Source organism: Haemaphysalis longicornis, unplaced genomic scaffold (genome assembly GCF_048455015.1).
Source record: "Haemaphysalis longicornis isolate Haplotype H1 unplaced genomic scaffold, Haemaphysalis longicornis Haplotype H1 scaffold_11, whole genome shotgun sequence".
NCBI lineage: Eukaryota > Metazoa > Arthropoda > Arachnida > Ixodida > Ixodidae > Haemaphysalis > Haemaphysalis longicornis.
In genome coordinates, this window is record NW_027526214.1 from 57,937,510 (window position 1) to 57,954,124 (window position 16,615).

The 16,615-nt window shown below is 43.3% G+C and overlaps 1 pseudogene; it reads right to left on the reverse strand.

Annotated features, from left to right (window-relative positions):
- The window catches only part of LOC144160653 (uncharacterized), a 103,756-nt pseudogene that overhangs the window by 68,740 nt on the left and 18,401 nt on the right, over positions 1-16,615 (reverse strand).

The following is a 16,615-nucleotide window of genomic DNA, read 5'->3' on the forward strand; positions in this document are numbered from 1 at the left end:
GTATGATGTTTTACATTAAATGAACCTTGTTTGCCTCCTAAATATTACGTCTGACAGTCAATACTGTTGCCTAAATGCCACCCAAGCACCAATGTCCTTATATTTTGCATGTGCTGCATTACTGAGACAAAGATTTGTTAACTTGTTTTCCCCATCTAGGTGCTGGTGCAAGCCAATGTCGTGTCACTCACCAGCCTGCACTTCATTGTAGGAATTGTGCGGTCGGTATTCTTATGTGGCCTTAATAACTGCACATAGATGCAAAGTTGAATTGGAAAGATATTCAGCCTGCTGGGGGTCAGGGTATAGTTGGTGCAGTAGTAGGAACAGTGAGTAGGGGGATGTACTATTTTGGTTTCATTCCCACCCGGTTTTTAAGCAATGCCGCAGCCTCCGCCATCACATGGCCATAGTTTCCTTGAAAACATAAAGGGTGGTGAAAGAACATAAGCAAAATGCCATAATTTAATGAGAGCCTGCGTAAAAAACTGACCACTATTCAATTCAAACCTTGACAAATGGAATACAGTGGCCACACGAAGTTTTACATACAGTTTAAATTAAGGGAAGGCAATCTTTGAATCTGATCGTGCTGCAAAAAATTCTTGCACGATTTTGATGCTTGCTGCTGTGTAACGCATTCGTCAAATAAATATGTAGGCCCCACAGGACAGGCAAACAGGACAAAAAAACGAGTGTTTCAGGGATGGGATTATGAAGTTTTAGTTATGCATATATATTAACTATCGTAGATCGCTATTTTGCTGCAGGATGTATACGTCCATGGCCGTGACCCTGTTTGGTTCGTGCATGTTTTATTCTGCCACATTTTGCGGACATGGCTTCATCCATTTATGTATTGTCATTTCAATCAACCAAGCGGTTAGGATAGACACCGAAAATATTTTTCAAGTTCAGATGGGACGTGTAGCTGGGCTAAAAGGTTCACTACTGATGTGGACCCTCCCCTCTGTAACGATTCTTGTAAGCCCTGAGAGTAAAAAAATCAATAAAAATAAAAAAATGGTATAGCGTTTTCTCTGCGGTAGTGTAGGCTCAAGAATGTGGCAGAATGGTATCTCCTCAGCATGGGACTACTGTGAAATGCACAAAAGCAGGAAAACCTGTCCTGTATATTTTTTAGCTAACTCTTATGTAGTGTCACCTAATCAAGATTAGTACATTGTGGAAAATTTTAATATACATGACGAAAACTTTTTTAGTGAAATATTCTTCTATTTGGAGTTTTTTTTTGTATTTGGTGAGCTTTTTATAGAGCCTCTTTTCACAGATGATTTCTGGTAGAGTCTCTGACGAAAAGTTGCAACAATGCCTAAACCGCCATGCATAGATGCCTCACAATACCCTAAAGGCAGGTTTGTTATCAAACTTTGAAGCTTCTTTTTGAGCTTACTCAGTTCGAAATAATTGTGGTCCTTCCTATGATACTTAATAGACAAATGACAATATCATGCTGCTAGACACTGTGGCTCTAATTATTTCAAGTATTTTTGAGTACAAAATACAAGTTTGAGACTTTTCATCTAGTGCTCACTGTAAAGCAATGTTTTCAACTGTACTCTCCCTGGTCACTTTATGCATTAAATGACGTTCATGAATAGTGATCAGATAAACCAGCGGTCAGCAAATTATTAAGTCGATTGATGGAGCACGACAAAAGAACATAAAGAAATTATTGCGATGCTGCTCATGTCTATCAACCTAGATGAGAGTGCACGAAGATACTTTAAATCCTAAATCATCCAGAACTTCTTTTTCGTCCTTGGAAGACCTTTAATTCTTGGGGTTTCCACGTGGTGGGGTTGTGTGAATCGTATTTAAAGGGGTCATTGAGTGTAGTGCTGACAAACCTGATTCCTTATTGCTGAGTGCAACACCAGCAACACTTACTCAAACATCCTGCTGAAGGAACAGTTGTATGCCTGCACCACGTGTTCTTTTTCATCTGGTGGGCCTCAACTTCGAGGTTCGCGAAATGTCTTACGTTTCTGGCCGCAGTGAGGGAAGAGCATCGCCACCCTTTATGAAGGCATTATGCAATATCTGATTACTTTAGAGAAAATGCTGGTACATCAATTGAACATGAATCCGTAGTGTTTATACTTGGTAGCGAGGGGCACCATCTCAGTACCACCTTGGCTGAACTGCTCCATTTTTTTCTTTCTTGGCCTGCGTGAGCAGGTGGTGCACCATCCTTTCGAAAGATTCCCCGAGCCTTTTACCTACACCTCACTACATATACATGTTTTCGATTGTTGAGAACTCTGATATGGAGATGGAAGTGGGTCAAGGTGGAGTAAGGGCTGTGTGCAGTATGTGGAGAAGAACACGACTTGGCCAAATTGCCTTTCTTGCTAAACAACTGAACCCCATTGAATAGGCGGTGCTAGGTGCTGTTGCACAACTGTTCGACTTTCTGCTATTTGTTATTTTTATATTCCTCATTCACATCACACAGAAACCAGACAAAAAAAGACATTGATCCAGCGGTGTGTCCGTGCTGTCCCTTTTTGGGGTCTTTTTCCTTTGTTCTCTGCATGAAGCTTTCCTCAAAAAGGGCATGCACGATACAAGTGCAACGCCAACAAGCCGGGTAAGCAGTATAAACCTACACGATCCAGTTTGCATTACGTAGTTTCTACTAGAAGAATGGTAAAGCCAGAATGAAAAAACTATTAAATGCTAAGACGCCCATTACTATATACCCATCCGATGGCACCAAACTGTGGCAAAGGGGCAGCCATCCAACTATCATAATTTATTAATTTCTATCCGGCCTGTGCCCACCCTGGTGGTGTTGATGCTTTGTTTGTTTTTTTTTTCTATGTATCGGTTCGTGTGGTATTGTGATCACGGCATTCCTATATCCAGAGGAGGCTTGTAGACATTGTGGCCTATTTATAGGTTTCCGGAGGTTGATTTGCCAACAATGAAGAACCATAAAGCGGCGTCAAATGTGTGACGAAGACAGACACTTTAAAACGACAACAATATCAAAGGTAGAACTCAGCACCGTTAGGACACAAGTGGAATTTAAGAGATTGGGGCTGAGCTTCAGAGTTTCATTTAGTCAAATGAAAGATTAAGTGCAATTTCTAGAACTTCATCTAGTTGAATGAAACTAAGTGCACTAGAAGTGGACTTTTCATTGTTCTTTTCAACAAAACTAAATGTGTGCAAATTGCGTTTGTACTGTTTAGGTTTTGTGAAAGGGCCTTTAAAAGTAGTTATTATTTATAAAAACTGTGTACGGAAGGGTACCCGGATTTTAGGCTAGATTTCAGAAAATAAAAAAGTTACCTGCAAATAATTGATATGAGCCCTACAGGCATAAACTTACAGTTGGCCTTTTATATGTGTAGAAATTTTATTTGTATGATTATTCCTCTTTGCTCCCAGCTGCTGCCCACAAATTGCCTTCCTCTTCGGCTACATGAGGTGGCGTTGCTTCTGCCACTTCCCAAGTTCAATAGAGGCCATGCTCGCTGTAGTAGCACGGCTGTGTACAGGTGTGTATTATACATCATTCGCTTAGTTCACGAAGAGTTGGTTGCCTTGCTGTATTACAAGATAACAGGGGAGATAATTTGTGATAGCCAAAATGAGCCTCTTTGGTCTGACTTAAGTCTTTAAGGCTAAAGGCTATATCCACTCACTTGCTCCGACATTTTGGTTCAGATACTTTCCCTTTTGACTTTCCTGTTGCCTTTTGACTTTTCCTGTGTGCTTTTTTGAAGTAAGCAACCCTGTTCTTCCGGCAGACCCTAGTGCCATGATATAAACTTTTTTCAGTTTTTTAGTAGATATTTTTAATAACTTCATTTACAAGAATATATATGGTTACAAGTGACATGCCAAAACATATCAAATGCAACGCCATGACAGCACGGCCAAGGGTGACTACATAAGACATCCACACACAAATATTCTCACACATAAAAATAAGGTAAAAAGTATCCCGTCTTAAGACAACAATAAATAAGAAATTTGTAGCCTGAGCACGTGTCTTGCAGTGTATCTGGAAAGGAAATGGAATTAACAAGTGGCGGATCCTTAGATATTCAAAGCCAAGAACACGTCCTGACAGAGATAATAAATAGTAAGATAATCAATACCAGAATGTCTGTAATTTAACACAAAATTAGTGGGCAGTGTGGGATGTACAAAAACCATGCTCAGACGTCTCTGTTTACCTGCCCAAGATGCATCTCTCGCCGTAGGGAATAAAGAAGGCCCAAGACTCCTTACGTGCAATAAATGGCCGCACTTTGGCATTAAAAGGAAATGAGAAATTGTTAGAACCGGTGGCCACTGGCAGCGATAACAGGCCTCAATGCATTCGTGCGTGGCGTGTGCTCGAATGTTGCCTATACAGAGCCGGCGGAAGGACTTTCGCCAAGAAGTCTTAGTAAAGCTTCTGTGGCTTAGCGGTGAATAGCTAATTTCTTAAGAACTGCTCCTCCACTGTTACGATGGCAGTGGCAACCTCTTTGTAAAAACCAGTGGGACCCAGTGGTTAAGGCCCTCTGGCGTGGTGGGCAAGCTGCTTAGGTAGGCGGCATTATGCACTGTAAAGTCACGTGAATAGAACAGCCAGGCTGGTCGCAGAAGTACAAGAAGGGCTGTACGATCAGCGTGAGCTCTACACTCACCAAGCCAACTCCTCCCTTCTCGATAGATTCCAAAACAGGTTGGGTGACACATGGGTTTGTACGTCGAACGCCAGATGTAGGCAGCCCATAACCGGTAAAGTTTGTTTATTTAGCTCCTGTCAGTTTTACGCATGCGTGCTCCGTACAACATGGCAGGGTACACGAGGGGACTGTAGACGTGAGCTTTTGAGAAAATGACGATGTGCCTAGTGCTCTTTGTCTGGAGTTTCCAGCAGCAGCCACCAGTTTATTCCGCCATCTTGAAATGTACCCTTTCTCCAGGTCAACAATTATATTCAGGTAGCTTCCAACACTATCCTTCCAATTGATGCTGAGGAGCTGTCGAGATTTTTAAACACGCTTACCAAGCCAAGCTTCTTCTGGCTTGGACGGGTTTATTTCTGTCCCTGATGAGACAGCAGAAGTGACCAGCCAGCTCTACCACCTCACCCCCCCGAGCCACAGATGTGACGAAGGCCACATTGTCAGTATAGGGCAGGACTCGGAATTTGTCCTCCCCTAGGACAATGCCTCTGATCGTGTCTGACACAGCAACCACCCGAAACAGTGGCTCAAGACACTCGGCAAAGAGAACTGGTGACATTTGGCGCCCCTGCTGCACTGATCTGTGCACTGAAATGAGGACTACTGGCCGATGGTTTAAGACGGATGATGGTAATGTTGTTGTAGCGAGTCTTCATCCAGTTGAGCAATACGTCCCCAATCCCTAAGGGACGCAGAATCGGAAGTACTTAGGGGCTGTCCGCTTAGTCGAAAGCTTTCCTTAAGTCCATTTGTACCCCTGCCAACGGACTAACGCCCAGTGCTGTCGCATCGCCCGCGTCTACCGCCTAGTGTCCATTGGTGGTGATAGAGAGGCCTGTGGACCCACAGGTCTCATGGTTCCCTAACACTCCTCCGAGTTCCGCCTCAAGGATCTTTGCAAGGTTTGTAGTCAGCTGATATTAGCGAGATGGGGCAGATGTCGTTCACATCTGGGGGTGGTTGGGTTAACGATTTTTTGTATAAGAACCAGCTGAAGGCCCAGCATGATTGGCAGAAGGAGTTTCTATTTCCATGTGCCTGCAAAGTATTGCAAGGATGGGGCTAAGTTCTTTGCAGGAATTTGAAGAACTAAGCGATGATTCTATCTGGGTTTTGGGATTTGTTTATTTGCACGGTTTTAATCGTCTCGTCTACCTGAAAGTCTGTTATGGGCATGTTGGCATATTTATTGTTTTCTTATTATTCTCCAATACCTTCGGTAAGTGTTGTAGTGTTTATTCTGAGACGGATTCTGGCTCTTTGTCGGTGCTGAATACTCGAGAGAAGTGTTCGGGGTAGGCAAACGCTACTTCTGCACTCCTGAGCGCAAAAACGCCTTGTGTTCAACCTCAATGACGGTTTTTGAGCACTTCGTTCCCGTCGAAGGTGTGAGAGCTTTTTGACGGTTCTGCCTCCTGCTCATCCTGCATTCGCCGATTGCAGACCAGTGCTCCCCAGGATCGTAGCTCTAGGTCGTTCCTTAATTCCTGCTTTACTAATTGGATATCCTTCTAGAATTCCGGTGGTCCCCTCTTCAGCCTCGATGACCCCCCAAAGGATTTTTAAACGACGGCGCTCCTTGGCTCTATCTTCAGCAGCATCCATTCTGCCAATGTGTCTTGCTTCATCTTTGACCTGTTTCTTAAGCTGTTTCCAGGAAGTGGTGTCTAGAGCCCCTAATTTGACATTCTGTATTTCTGTGGTGATTTTTCTCGATAAAGTATTTTTTTAGCATGATGGCATTTATTCTCCCACGCTTACTTGGATTTGCAGCAGCCAACGTTTGGCCGAGTTGGACGTCTGAAGTACCGAGCCCATGGTTGGAAAAGGGGACTGGTGTCACCTCGTAACGGACCACCTGTGAGAACAAATCCACACGAACATCAACACGGTGCAAGCGGGCCTGCAACAGAGCGCGCCAATTCGTATAGTGAAATGTATTTCATTCCTGCATTGAGGCAGCATGCAACAAGATGCAGCTTTGAAGTGCAGATTTACAAATTCGCGCCGATGGGTCCACACTGCTTCTACTATGTGCCCAGTCCCCTGCATTTAGATTGCAGTAAAGTCAGAACAGAGTAGAGTACATCGAACAACTGAACCCACGGGGCCAATCGTTGGGGACGTAAGTGCACAGGAAACGTGCGTGTGACCTCCCCATGATCGCATCGACTATTCAAAAGCGGCCATCTCTCGCCAGTTTGCGGACGCATATTTACGCAAGTTCTTGCTTCTATATGAGAATCGCTGAACCCCCTACTTGAACCCCCTACTCTACGTCGCCTAGGACGACGTCCAAGGCGACGTCGATATATGGTATTCAAGTACGTTGAGTCATCCAACTCTTGCTCTTTGCGAACAGGTGACTCACGACTTTAATCGTGGCAACCTCAAGTGAACTGTGGAGAGTGGTCATCGTGGTATAAGGGGGAAGGGCCGGTGAGGGCCCACCTCACCGTATCACTACGCGCGCCTCGAATTTCGGGTGTACGCTGCTTTGCAATAACGTTTTTGTAGACGTTCGCTGCGTCGCTCTGGTAGCGTAAGACTGAGCGCAGTTTTCCTTGCCGTGCCCGCAGGCAAGACATGTACGGCACCATAGTTTATTGTAGCTATTCCCGCAGTGTCCAATGTGGTAGAACCGGAGGCACAGTGGTGGATGACCAGGAACTTCAATTAGGATAGTGGCCTGGTGGGGGAATGCCTTAAGGGATGTTGCAGTCGATGGGATTTCAAAAATAAACCTTGTGGTTGCGGTCATGTGCGCGAGTTGTGGTTTTTGTCATAATTCGTGAACCACCCTTTGGACCCGGCCAAAACAGGAGCTCGGCAGAGACTTTGGGTAGCACATAGTAAACCTTCACCGCGTATTTTCCGGCAGTTAGGGTTAGTATTTAGGCAACGCCTCCCTTCCACCATGATCTTTGAGTGCGCCACCAACAATTGCATTTTTTCATCAGACATAAATGCTGCCAACCAAAGGTGGTTGAATTAGAAAGGTCCGATGCACTTTATCTTCATGAGGTGTGTGATGTGGGCGAAAGCTGAGGTGAAATATTGCACTCTGTACGGCATCGTGGGTAGATCACCATAGAGGTAAAGTGAAACTTCAGGCATATTTCCGGTAGGATGCGGCACGGGGGGGGGGGGGACGGGTGCTAGAGTCATTAGCCAAATGGGGGGGCCGGTTCGGTCCCGTCACGGAAAACACGGTCCGACGAAACTGCGTGCAATGCTTTAGGGGAGCTCTCACTTGATGTGACTTGGCCGAATGGGACCTATGATACTATCTGCCAAAGGCTAGCACCGCATCTGAAACAGCCAAACAAAACCCCCATGGCATTTCTACGTGACAGCATACTTAATTAGGGACAGGAAGGATTTTCAAATGTTTTTCCAGTACACAAACCTTTGCTTCAACAACTCCTTAAAAAGCAAACATCATTTTATTATCTCATTTGTTTTGATCAGCAGGCAGCTTTTGGAAGGAATGTGAGGCTGAAATAACGAAACGCTTACTCTTCATCGCAAACACTTGCTGCGAGAGCATTTTGTTACGTGCTCCTATTCTGTTTTCTGGGAGCAAAGTACGGAAAACGAAAACATAAGTGCACAGTCTCAGTTGTATCACAGTACTACAGAATCAGCTCAGCCTGTAACTTCTGTCAAATAAAGGTCTTTTCTACTCTAATACCTGTATTCTCGGAGATTGGTTTATTTATTTCATTATATATTTAAAGGATACTGAAAGCTTCAGTTAAGAGGCACTAGGCAGGAGCAAACAGGCATAATCTATACTAAAAAAGGGTACAGGTGTAGTTTTAGACAACTTTGCTAGAAACCGCGCATACAAAAAGCAAACCAACAAACTTTGTTCACCTGGGAGAATAATACAGCAATAAATATTGCAGGAATAGGGACACTCAAAGGCCACAATTTGTTCACCCAGTTTAATATCAATTCAACTAGCACAGTTCACTGGGCAGCAACAATTGGAAGAAGCAAAATCAAATATTTAAAATCAACTGCAAACCACTGGAAGGAAAGCACTCAAACAGGTGAAACCAAAAACTACACAGCGGCTGGGGAATGTCGGACTGTTTGTGTGTCTTGATTGCGGAAATAAGTGATTGCACAAGGCGCTCTACAATTTCAGTAGCCAGTCTATTTCATTCGTGGATGGTACGGGGTACAACCAACATTTAAAAGCATCAGTTGGGCATGAGTGTTCTCGTATCTTTTTAGAATGTTGGAAAAGCGGCAATGGTGAAGTTAAACTCAGGAAAATAGGTAATGCTTATAGATTGCTTAGAGTCAGTGGGAAGGGAGACAGATTTCTAGTGAAAGACACCAAGGAAATATGCTGTGCAGACTATAGTTAATCAATGTATTTTACTCCAAAGCCAAAATTTTTAGCTGAATGAAGGTACAGGAAACGGAAAATAGGGGACATTCACTTAGGGATAAGTAATTTGTTAGTGGACCAAATTCCTGAGACACTTTATAAAATATATCCTACTCAGAAACATTTCAGCTGTAAAGCTGCTATGAAAGCTTATTCGAATGAGTAGAAGAATGAGATGTATTGTTTTGTGTCGAATGTTCTCAGGCCGCAGTAACTGTACCCAGTGCAGAAACACTCGCTATCACGCCGGTGTCATCACTAGTGCCCACAAATGCTCATCAGTTAATTGGATAAAAGAGAGTGATGCTAAACACCTTTCACACTGCCGCACACTCAGTGATCATAACCTGGCCCAGAGGTAGTGTTGCATTGAGCTGCTTTTTAGCCTTTCGCTCTCGTACTTAATGAGCGTACTGTAGGCGCAAAAGAGCTGTTGTCAAAGTGATGCTAAGCTCCCTAATGTACCGTTTATAGCTGCAAAGCTAACTCATAAGTCTGCGCAGTCCTGGAAAGGTGGAGTCTCGTGCTTGGAATGAAACAGCAATTGCGGGAACCAACCTGAGTAGGGGTGCTGGTCTGCAGCTCTTTCTTAATTTCCAGTGATGTGTTCATGTAGTGAGGCCCTAGAATACAGCCTTTATTTGCTTATCTTCAACGTGCGCAAGATCTATTTAACATGCATTGGCAGCATAGTGGCTAAAGTGTCGCACTAATGAACCGAAGGATGCGGTTTCATCCAGACAGTGGCAGATGTAACGGTACTAGAGCATAAAAAAGTAATGCCCAAGTGTCGAGACTTCAATTCACATTCATGGTTTTTATCATGCTGTCAATTTATAGACATTTTCTTAAAGGAGCATACGTGTCTAGGTGTTGCTTTATTGCGGTAAATACAGAAAATTTTAATTTTCTTAACTCTACTGCATGGAACTATGTTCTTGTTAAGCACATAATATCATAGCAGGATAGCTAGCAGGAGAGATAGGATCCTTCCCATTCAAAAAGGCTACAACTATGGCCTCCCTCCATGACTTTGAAATGTGCCCCGAGGGAAATATCTTTTTGTAAAAGTGAAACATTGTAACAAGAGTGTCCGCGTGTAACTGCCGTATCATTCCATATGTGATGTTATCTCAGCCCGGAGCTGAGGGTTTGCAGGAAATCAGAGCAGCCCTCAGCTCATGATGCGAAAACTCGGAGTTATAGGTTGTGGTGGATCTGTCGCTGTCATGTAAAGGCTTCTTTTCGGATTAGTTTGTGTTTCACTCATGTTTTTCTGGAGTGCGCGGAACTGGGCACGTGACGGAAGTGTTGTGCGAGTGTTTTATACTGCTCTACTAGTGTTTCCTCAGTTGTATTGACCAGGGGCAGGCTGTATGTCTGATGTTCTTTGAGTTTTTGTACACGTGCCCAGACTTTGTGTGTGTTAGTGTATGAGTTATTCAATGTTATGAATGAACGCGAAGTACCTCGTTTCGCCTCATGGCGCACCCGTTTTCCAAAAGCTTTAGCCTGTTTCAACACCATGAGATTACCGGACGTTGTGTACCGACAAAGGATACGCCACGCCTTCTTTTTGCCTCTCGCGCCCGCTACATTCCTCATTTCAAAACGGCCTCCGCTAATTGCGCGGGGCAGCAGAAGCGTGGGGAATGGACTCTTCGCCGGCGTCGAGGATGTGCGCCGTGAGGAGTTGAGCAGTTTCATCTACTTGTGGGTGTCAAATGAATGCTTGGTGTAGTTGTGATGTCTCGGTAAATATATTCCAGTTAGCTTTTTCTTCATTGCACCTGTTTTGGGAAGATGGACTGCATGGGTCTTTACCTATATATGTTAGTGAGGTCGGGTTGTGGTCACGGCAAATTGGTCAGTGCCCACACCCCATTCGAGAAGAGAAAAAAGAACTGCGGAGCCAGTAACCAAGTCAAGTTTTGAGCATTTGTTGTATCCTATGGTATGGTATGTAGGCTGTTTATTGTCGAAAAGGCATGCTCCAGAGGATGTAAGAAACCTCTCTATCAGGCGACCTGGGGCATCAGTACGAGAAGAGTGCCAAAGAGAATTGTGAGCATTAAGGTCGCCTGTGATTATGTATGGTTCGGGAAGCTTGTAAACCAGCTGCTCAAAGTCAGAGCTGGAAAGTGCAAGATCAGGAGGAATATATATGTGACGCACACGGTTATCAACCTATTAAAATTGTTCGAATTGCTACAGCCACATGAACAGTGTTCATAGGGCAGGGTGGCATGCTAATAATTTCCGGGCGAATATGGCCACACCACCAGGAGAGTGTGTACCGCATAGCCTATTCCTTGTGAACAACATATAGATTTTAAGAAAATTGATTAATTAAAATGTAAATGTGTTTCATGGACACACAATAAAGTTGGCTGGTGAGCATGCACAGTCTAGTACGCGTCGTCAAGATTATTCCGAAGGACTCTGAAGTTCCGCTGAACAATAGTTTTCTTCCCATTATTAGGTGTTCAGAGCTACTGGAGTGTCACTATTTATGTAAAGTCTTTCTGGGCTTGGACTCCTGGAAGGGGCTTTTTGGCCGTTTCTGTTTTCATGGATGTCGGAGACTGCTCCTTGCGGAGCGTTGCAGGGAGGACCAACGCGACTTCCACCTCCTCGTCAGATGTTCTGGGGGTGCCAGTCAAACTTGTCCTCCCGTACTTGGCCCACCTTCGGGAGCCCTTCGTTTGAGCCGCCTCCGCCGCGGCCGTCGGGGGCTCCAGAAGTGGTACGGGCGGTGCAAAGGCGGTAGGACCCGATGCGGCTCCACTGGTGTCTATCCCCTCGGCACCCTCCAACGCACTGGAGAACGGGAAGGCAAGGGCAGGAGTGGTACCGGTCCCGACAAAAGCTGTTGGAACCACAAGCGATGCTGCCTCAGCAAGCGGCGTGATGCAGGGTTGGGCTGCCCGACGCAACCCAGTTTGGGGCGGAAGAGGGCCCAGGTCAGACTCGCTGAACTGTGTCCTTGTAGAAACCAGACGCCGCACCGTCCCCCGGTGAGCTGCGTCATTGTACGTGCCCACTGGGAAGCAGGCGAATCTTTTCTGCGCCCTGGGAAGGTCATGTTTTCAGTGACCTTGATGTTGATTATCATTTTTAATTGATAGGTTTCACAGGTTTCCCGCAGTTCACACAAGAGAGGGTATCGGACGGACATTTGTCGCTCGGATGATCTTGTGCCGCGCATTTCGCAGAGGTTGTTTGCACACGGCAAGAGTTTGTACCATGTCCAAACCGCTGGCACGTAAGTCAGCGCCGTGGATTAGGGATGTAGGGATGAATAGAGCACCGGATAAAGCCTGCATTTATATGTTGTGGAAGAATTGCGTGGTCAAAAGTCAAGTTGATGTGCTTGGTAGGAATCTCCTGGTCGTCTCTGTGGATAGTTGTGCGTCTCACGGCAGTGACGTCTGGACCCTTCAAGCCCGCATGAAGATTTGCACCCGTTTCTTTCAGAAGATCTGGCTCGGATGTCACAGCCTGCGAGCTGCTGAGGCTCGTATGGGGTGTTAACCTGATGTCAAGATCAGCCAGTATAGTCTGAGCTAGAAGCTTTGTGAACTGCTACTTGTCATTTACCTCGATGACGAGTTCACCAGTCATTTCAGTTCTTGGCCTTATACGATATTCCTATTATCGCTTCAAGATATTTGGGGATCAAGATGACTGACTGCGATGCAAGAGAGTGGGCTGGACGGAGAGAATCTTTGACAAGAAATTGAGAGAAATGATCCAGTTCAGGAAAGGTTACCGATTGAAATGGGGCAGAAGATGCTTTCGTGCGGCCCCTTTTAAAAGGCCGATCAAATTTAGGTGGGTGTTTGAAAATACGATATAGCATAGTATAAAAGCAGAGGAGGGGGGTACCTTCTTCTCAAACCTTATCCTGATAGCTTGCGAGGCCCCGGAGCTCTCTGCCTGGTAAACAGACAAGGGAGCCCATCCGCCGGCTCTTGACCTGGGTTCGTACGGCCACCGTTTGAGGTTTGTACCTTTCACCTTAGAAACACATCACCATGGTAGGTCACAGCTTATGTCGTGGGGATCGGGGTCTGCGGTGTCCCCAATACTGTCACCACATTAACTCAAGGTGCCCCATGCTGGGAAATACTAAAAATTACAAGTAATAACCTAATTATCTCAACAGTTTGCCGCACCCCCACACGGAAACCTTGAACAATTTATCTCTATCTGTTTAGTTCCAAGATTGCGAAATTACAAAACACTTTTGTAGTTCTTTTTTATTCGGTTCATTATCCTTTGAAATAAACGCAAAAATTACAATGGGAAAGAAGCAAACGAAAGTAATAGAATTTGATTGTACCCATTTGGGTACTCCGGGGTTCAGTGCGTGTGCAATGCAAGGACAATTATTTTCAAAAATGCTAGAATGCTTCAAAAATGCTCCAAAATCCTACACACACTTTTATTCGGTTATTGACTATAGAAATAAACGCAAAGAAATTGAAATAGCAAAAAACTAAACGAAAGTAAATAAATTTGATGATACCAATTTGGGTACTATGAGCTTTGCTTTTCCAGTGGACGCAATGGAGCCTTCACGCCGTTGAAAGCCACTTTTGCCGCCTCATCAGAAATGACTTGACACATCGCGCCACCTGGGGGGGGGGGTCTTAGTGAAAGAAAGGCATGCTTTTGGAGGGGAAACAACTTTTAACGCGCGAATTTCGAATGGTGGAAAGGTTTTGTGCCTATATGGTTATGGTACTCATTTGGGTACCCCAGGACTAAGAAGGCTATACTTGAGAAAATATTTGTTTTTGGTAGTATGGTTGTATGCGAGGATTTTAATATCGACTTGCTTACAGATACCAACCTTTCACGAGGGTAAAGAACAACTTTTGTTATGGTAATGAAACATAGGCATTATAAAGGAGCCTACTTGAGTCACTCCTCAATCCAGAACTTTGATTGACCTTTTTCTCACCGACAATAGTAAATTACCAACGCTCTTATGCACGATATTAACACCAGTTGGTGACCACATGGGAACATTTGTTTTTTTGAAAAGCCAAGCCCCCAGCAATCATACAACGTAAAGAATACTGTACTTGCATTCATAATATAACTACAATAACGCTCGCTCGATTGAGGCTGCTGATATCACAACCAAATTGGCAAGACATATACAAACACTCAAGTGCTGAGGATGCTTATACATGTTTCATTAGGTTTTTCAAGGACCTTATTTGCCAAAGTTTTTTTATCAACCAATCGCCATAAAATAAATATAGAAAGCCATGAACAACTTCCGAAAATATTGTGGAAGTTAAGCACAAAAAAAACAAGTTGTATAAGTGTTTTGTCGATAAGAGAGATAGTAAATTTTTTGCTCAATTTTAAATAGTTACAAACCCACTTCAAAACGAAATAAGAAGCAAAGAAAACATATTACAAGAACCTTTGTAATCTTCGCAGAGGCACAAGATTCGTACGTAGGAAATAATTACAGCCTCCTCAAACGGCGGTGATCGAACAGTTTGTCGTCTCAGATCGTACATAATAACACTGTTTTTACAAATGATTCACTTGAAAACGCTTTCCATGATTATTTTGTGAGCATTTTTCTTGGCATCACAGGTACTGTTTTATATGCCAACATCGAGAGCAGCATAAATTCTACTATTCGCCTAGTATACGTTCACGTCACTGATGTGATGCATGTTTTCCAAAGTTAAATAACAGCCGTGCCTGTGGTAGCGATAATATACTGACAAAACCTGTCAAGCATGTTATTATACACATTGCCCCAGTACTCTCATTTATATTTAACCTTGTGATTGGACAAGCAGTTTTCCAATCACGAATGCAATCTGCGAAAGTTGTTCCTATACATAAGAAAGGTAAAAATGTATTTGGTAATTCCCGCTCTACCTCTCTTCTCCCAATATTTTGCAAAGTATTTGAAAATAATTACTGTGTGAAGAATTTCTAATTTTGCTGAACACAAAATCTTCACTGGCTCGCACTATGGATTTATACTATCGCGTTTTACTGAAGTGGCCGTAATTATACCGAAGGAATTTAGTTTAGAATCACAGAACAACAACACCTTGCACTTACCCTCTTCGTAGATATTACGAAAGCCTTAGACTCCCTATCAAATTATATTGTGCCTAAAAAGCCAGAGCCTTATGGGTTTCCTGGACACGCGTCACTCCTGATAAAGTCATATTTGAGGCAACGTCGCCAATACGTTAAAAATACCTCATGAACATCTGCAAAAAAATCGTCATTTTCTGGAGTACCACAGTGACGTATATTGGGACCGTTTTTGTTCAATACTTAAATCATTCTATAGTTACTGCTACCCCACAGGCCAAGCCTAATAATTATTCCGACGACACCACCTCGCCATTCTCTGAACCAAAGAATGCTAATTTATAACTATTGCAAATGAATCATTACTGGAGCTTAAGAAATGTTTTGACAACAATTATTTAACAATTGATGCCTGTAAAACAAAGGTTATGTCCTTTTGCGATAAAAATAATTACCCACCGGACAACTGTACCCTTTCCTATAAGTAACAAACTTGAGGTCATGAGCGACTTTAAAAATTTAGGAATAAATTTGTGTATTGACCTATTTGGAACATTCACGCAAATCATGCGATGAATAAGCTGTCTTCTGCTGTTTGAGCGTTATCAAAACTGATATTCGTAATACCAACAGGGGTAAAGTACTCATCTACCACTCTTTTTTTTGTCTACTCTAAACTATTGTAAACTTGTTTAGGGTTTGACAACCAAGACAAACGAATGAAAAGATTTATTTTGCAAAAAAGAGTTTGAGAGCAATTTTTATTATTCAAACAGACCAACCCATGGAATCCTCCTAGAATACTTTAAAAAAATTCAGTACTTTAACTCCATACGAAGTATATTTATTCACGTCCTATAAAAAAGCTTCTCGTTTACACCAGGAAAACAGCGTCCTTCAATTAGAAAATCATACGGAGCGTAATGAACTCTATGCCACATGACTACGTGACAAATGGATTTTAACGTGCCCCAGAAAAAAGTTTGGCTCACAGATATTGTTTTTTATTCTGCTGTCATTGCTTAACCGGTGGTTTAGAGATAACGTGGACACCATGTATTTCAATCTACAAGATATCTTCAGTTTGTTCGGAATTTTTCTACAGACTCAGTAACACTTTTTTTGGTTCTGCAGTAATGCGGCTCCTTCTATCTTTGGTTGATTTTTTTTGTCGTTTACTTCTTGTCTGAAGTTCTGACCGCCTTGTCATTGCTTTGTACATGACGGAGCCAAGGACTAGTAAAGCTGTCTATACAGATTTTTTTCTTGGTGGGCCAATTTTTAAAAAAATATCTGCATATATACATGTGCATAAGTGAATAAAAAGTAATTCATTGGTTCATTCATTCTTTCTAAGCTGGAATTTTCCGGTATGTCTTGAACAGTGAAATATTGCAATATACAAAAG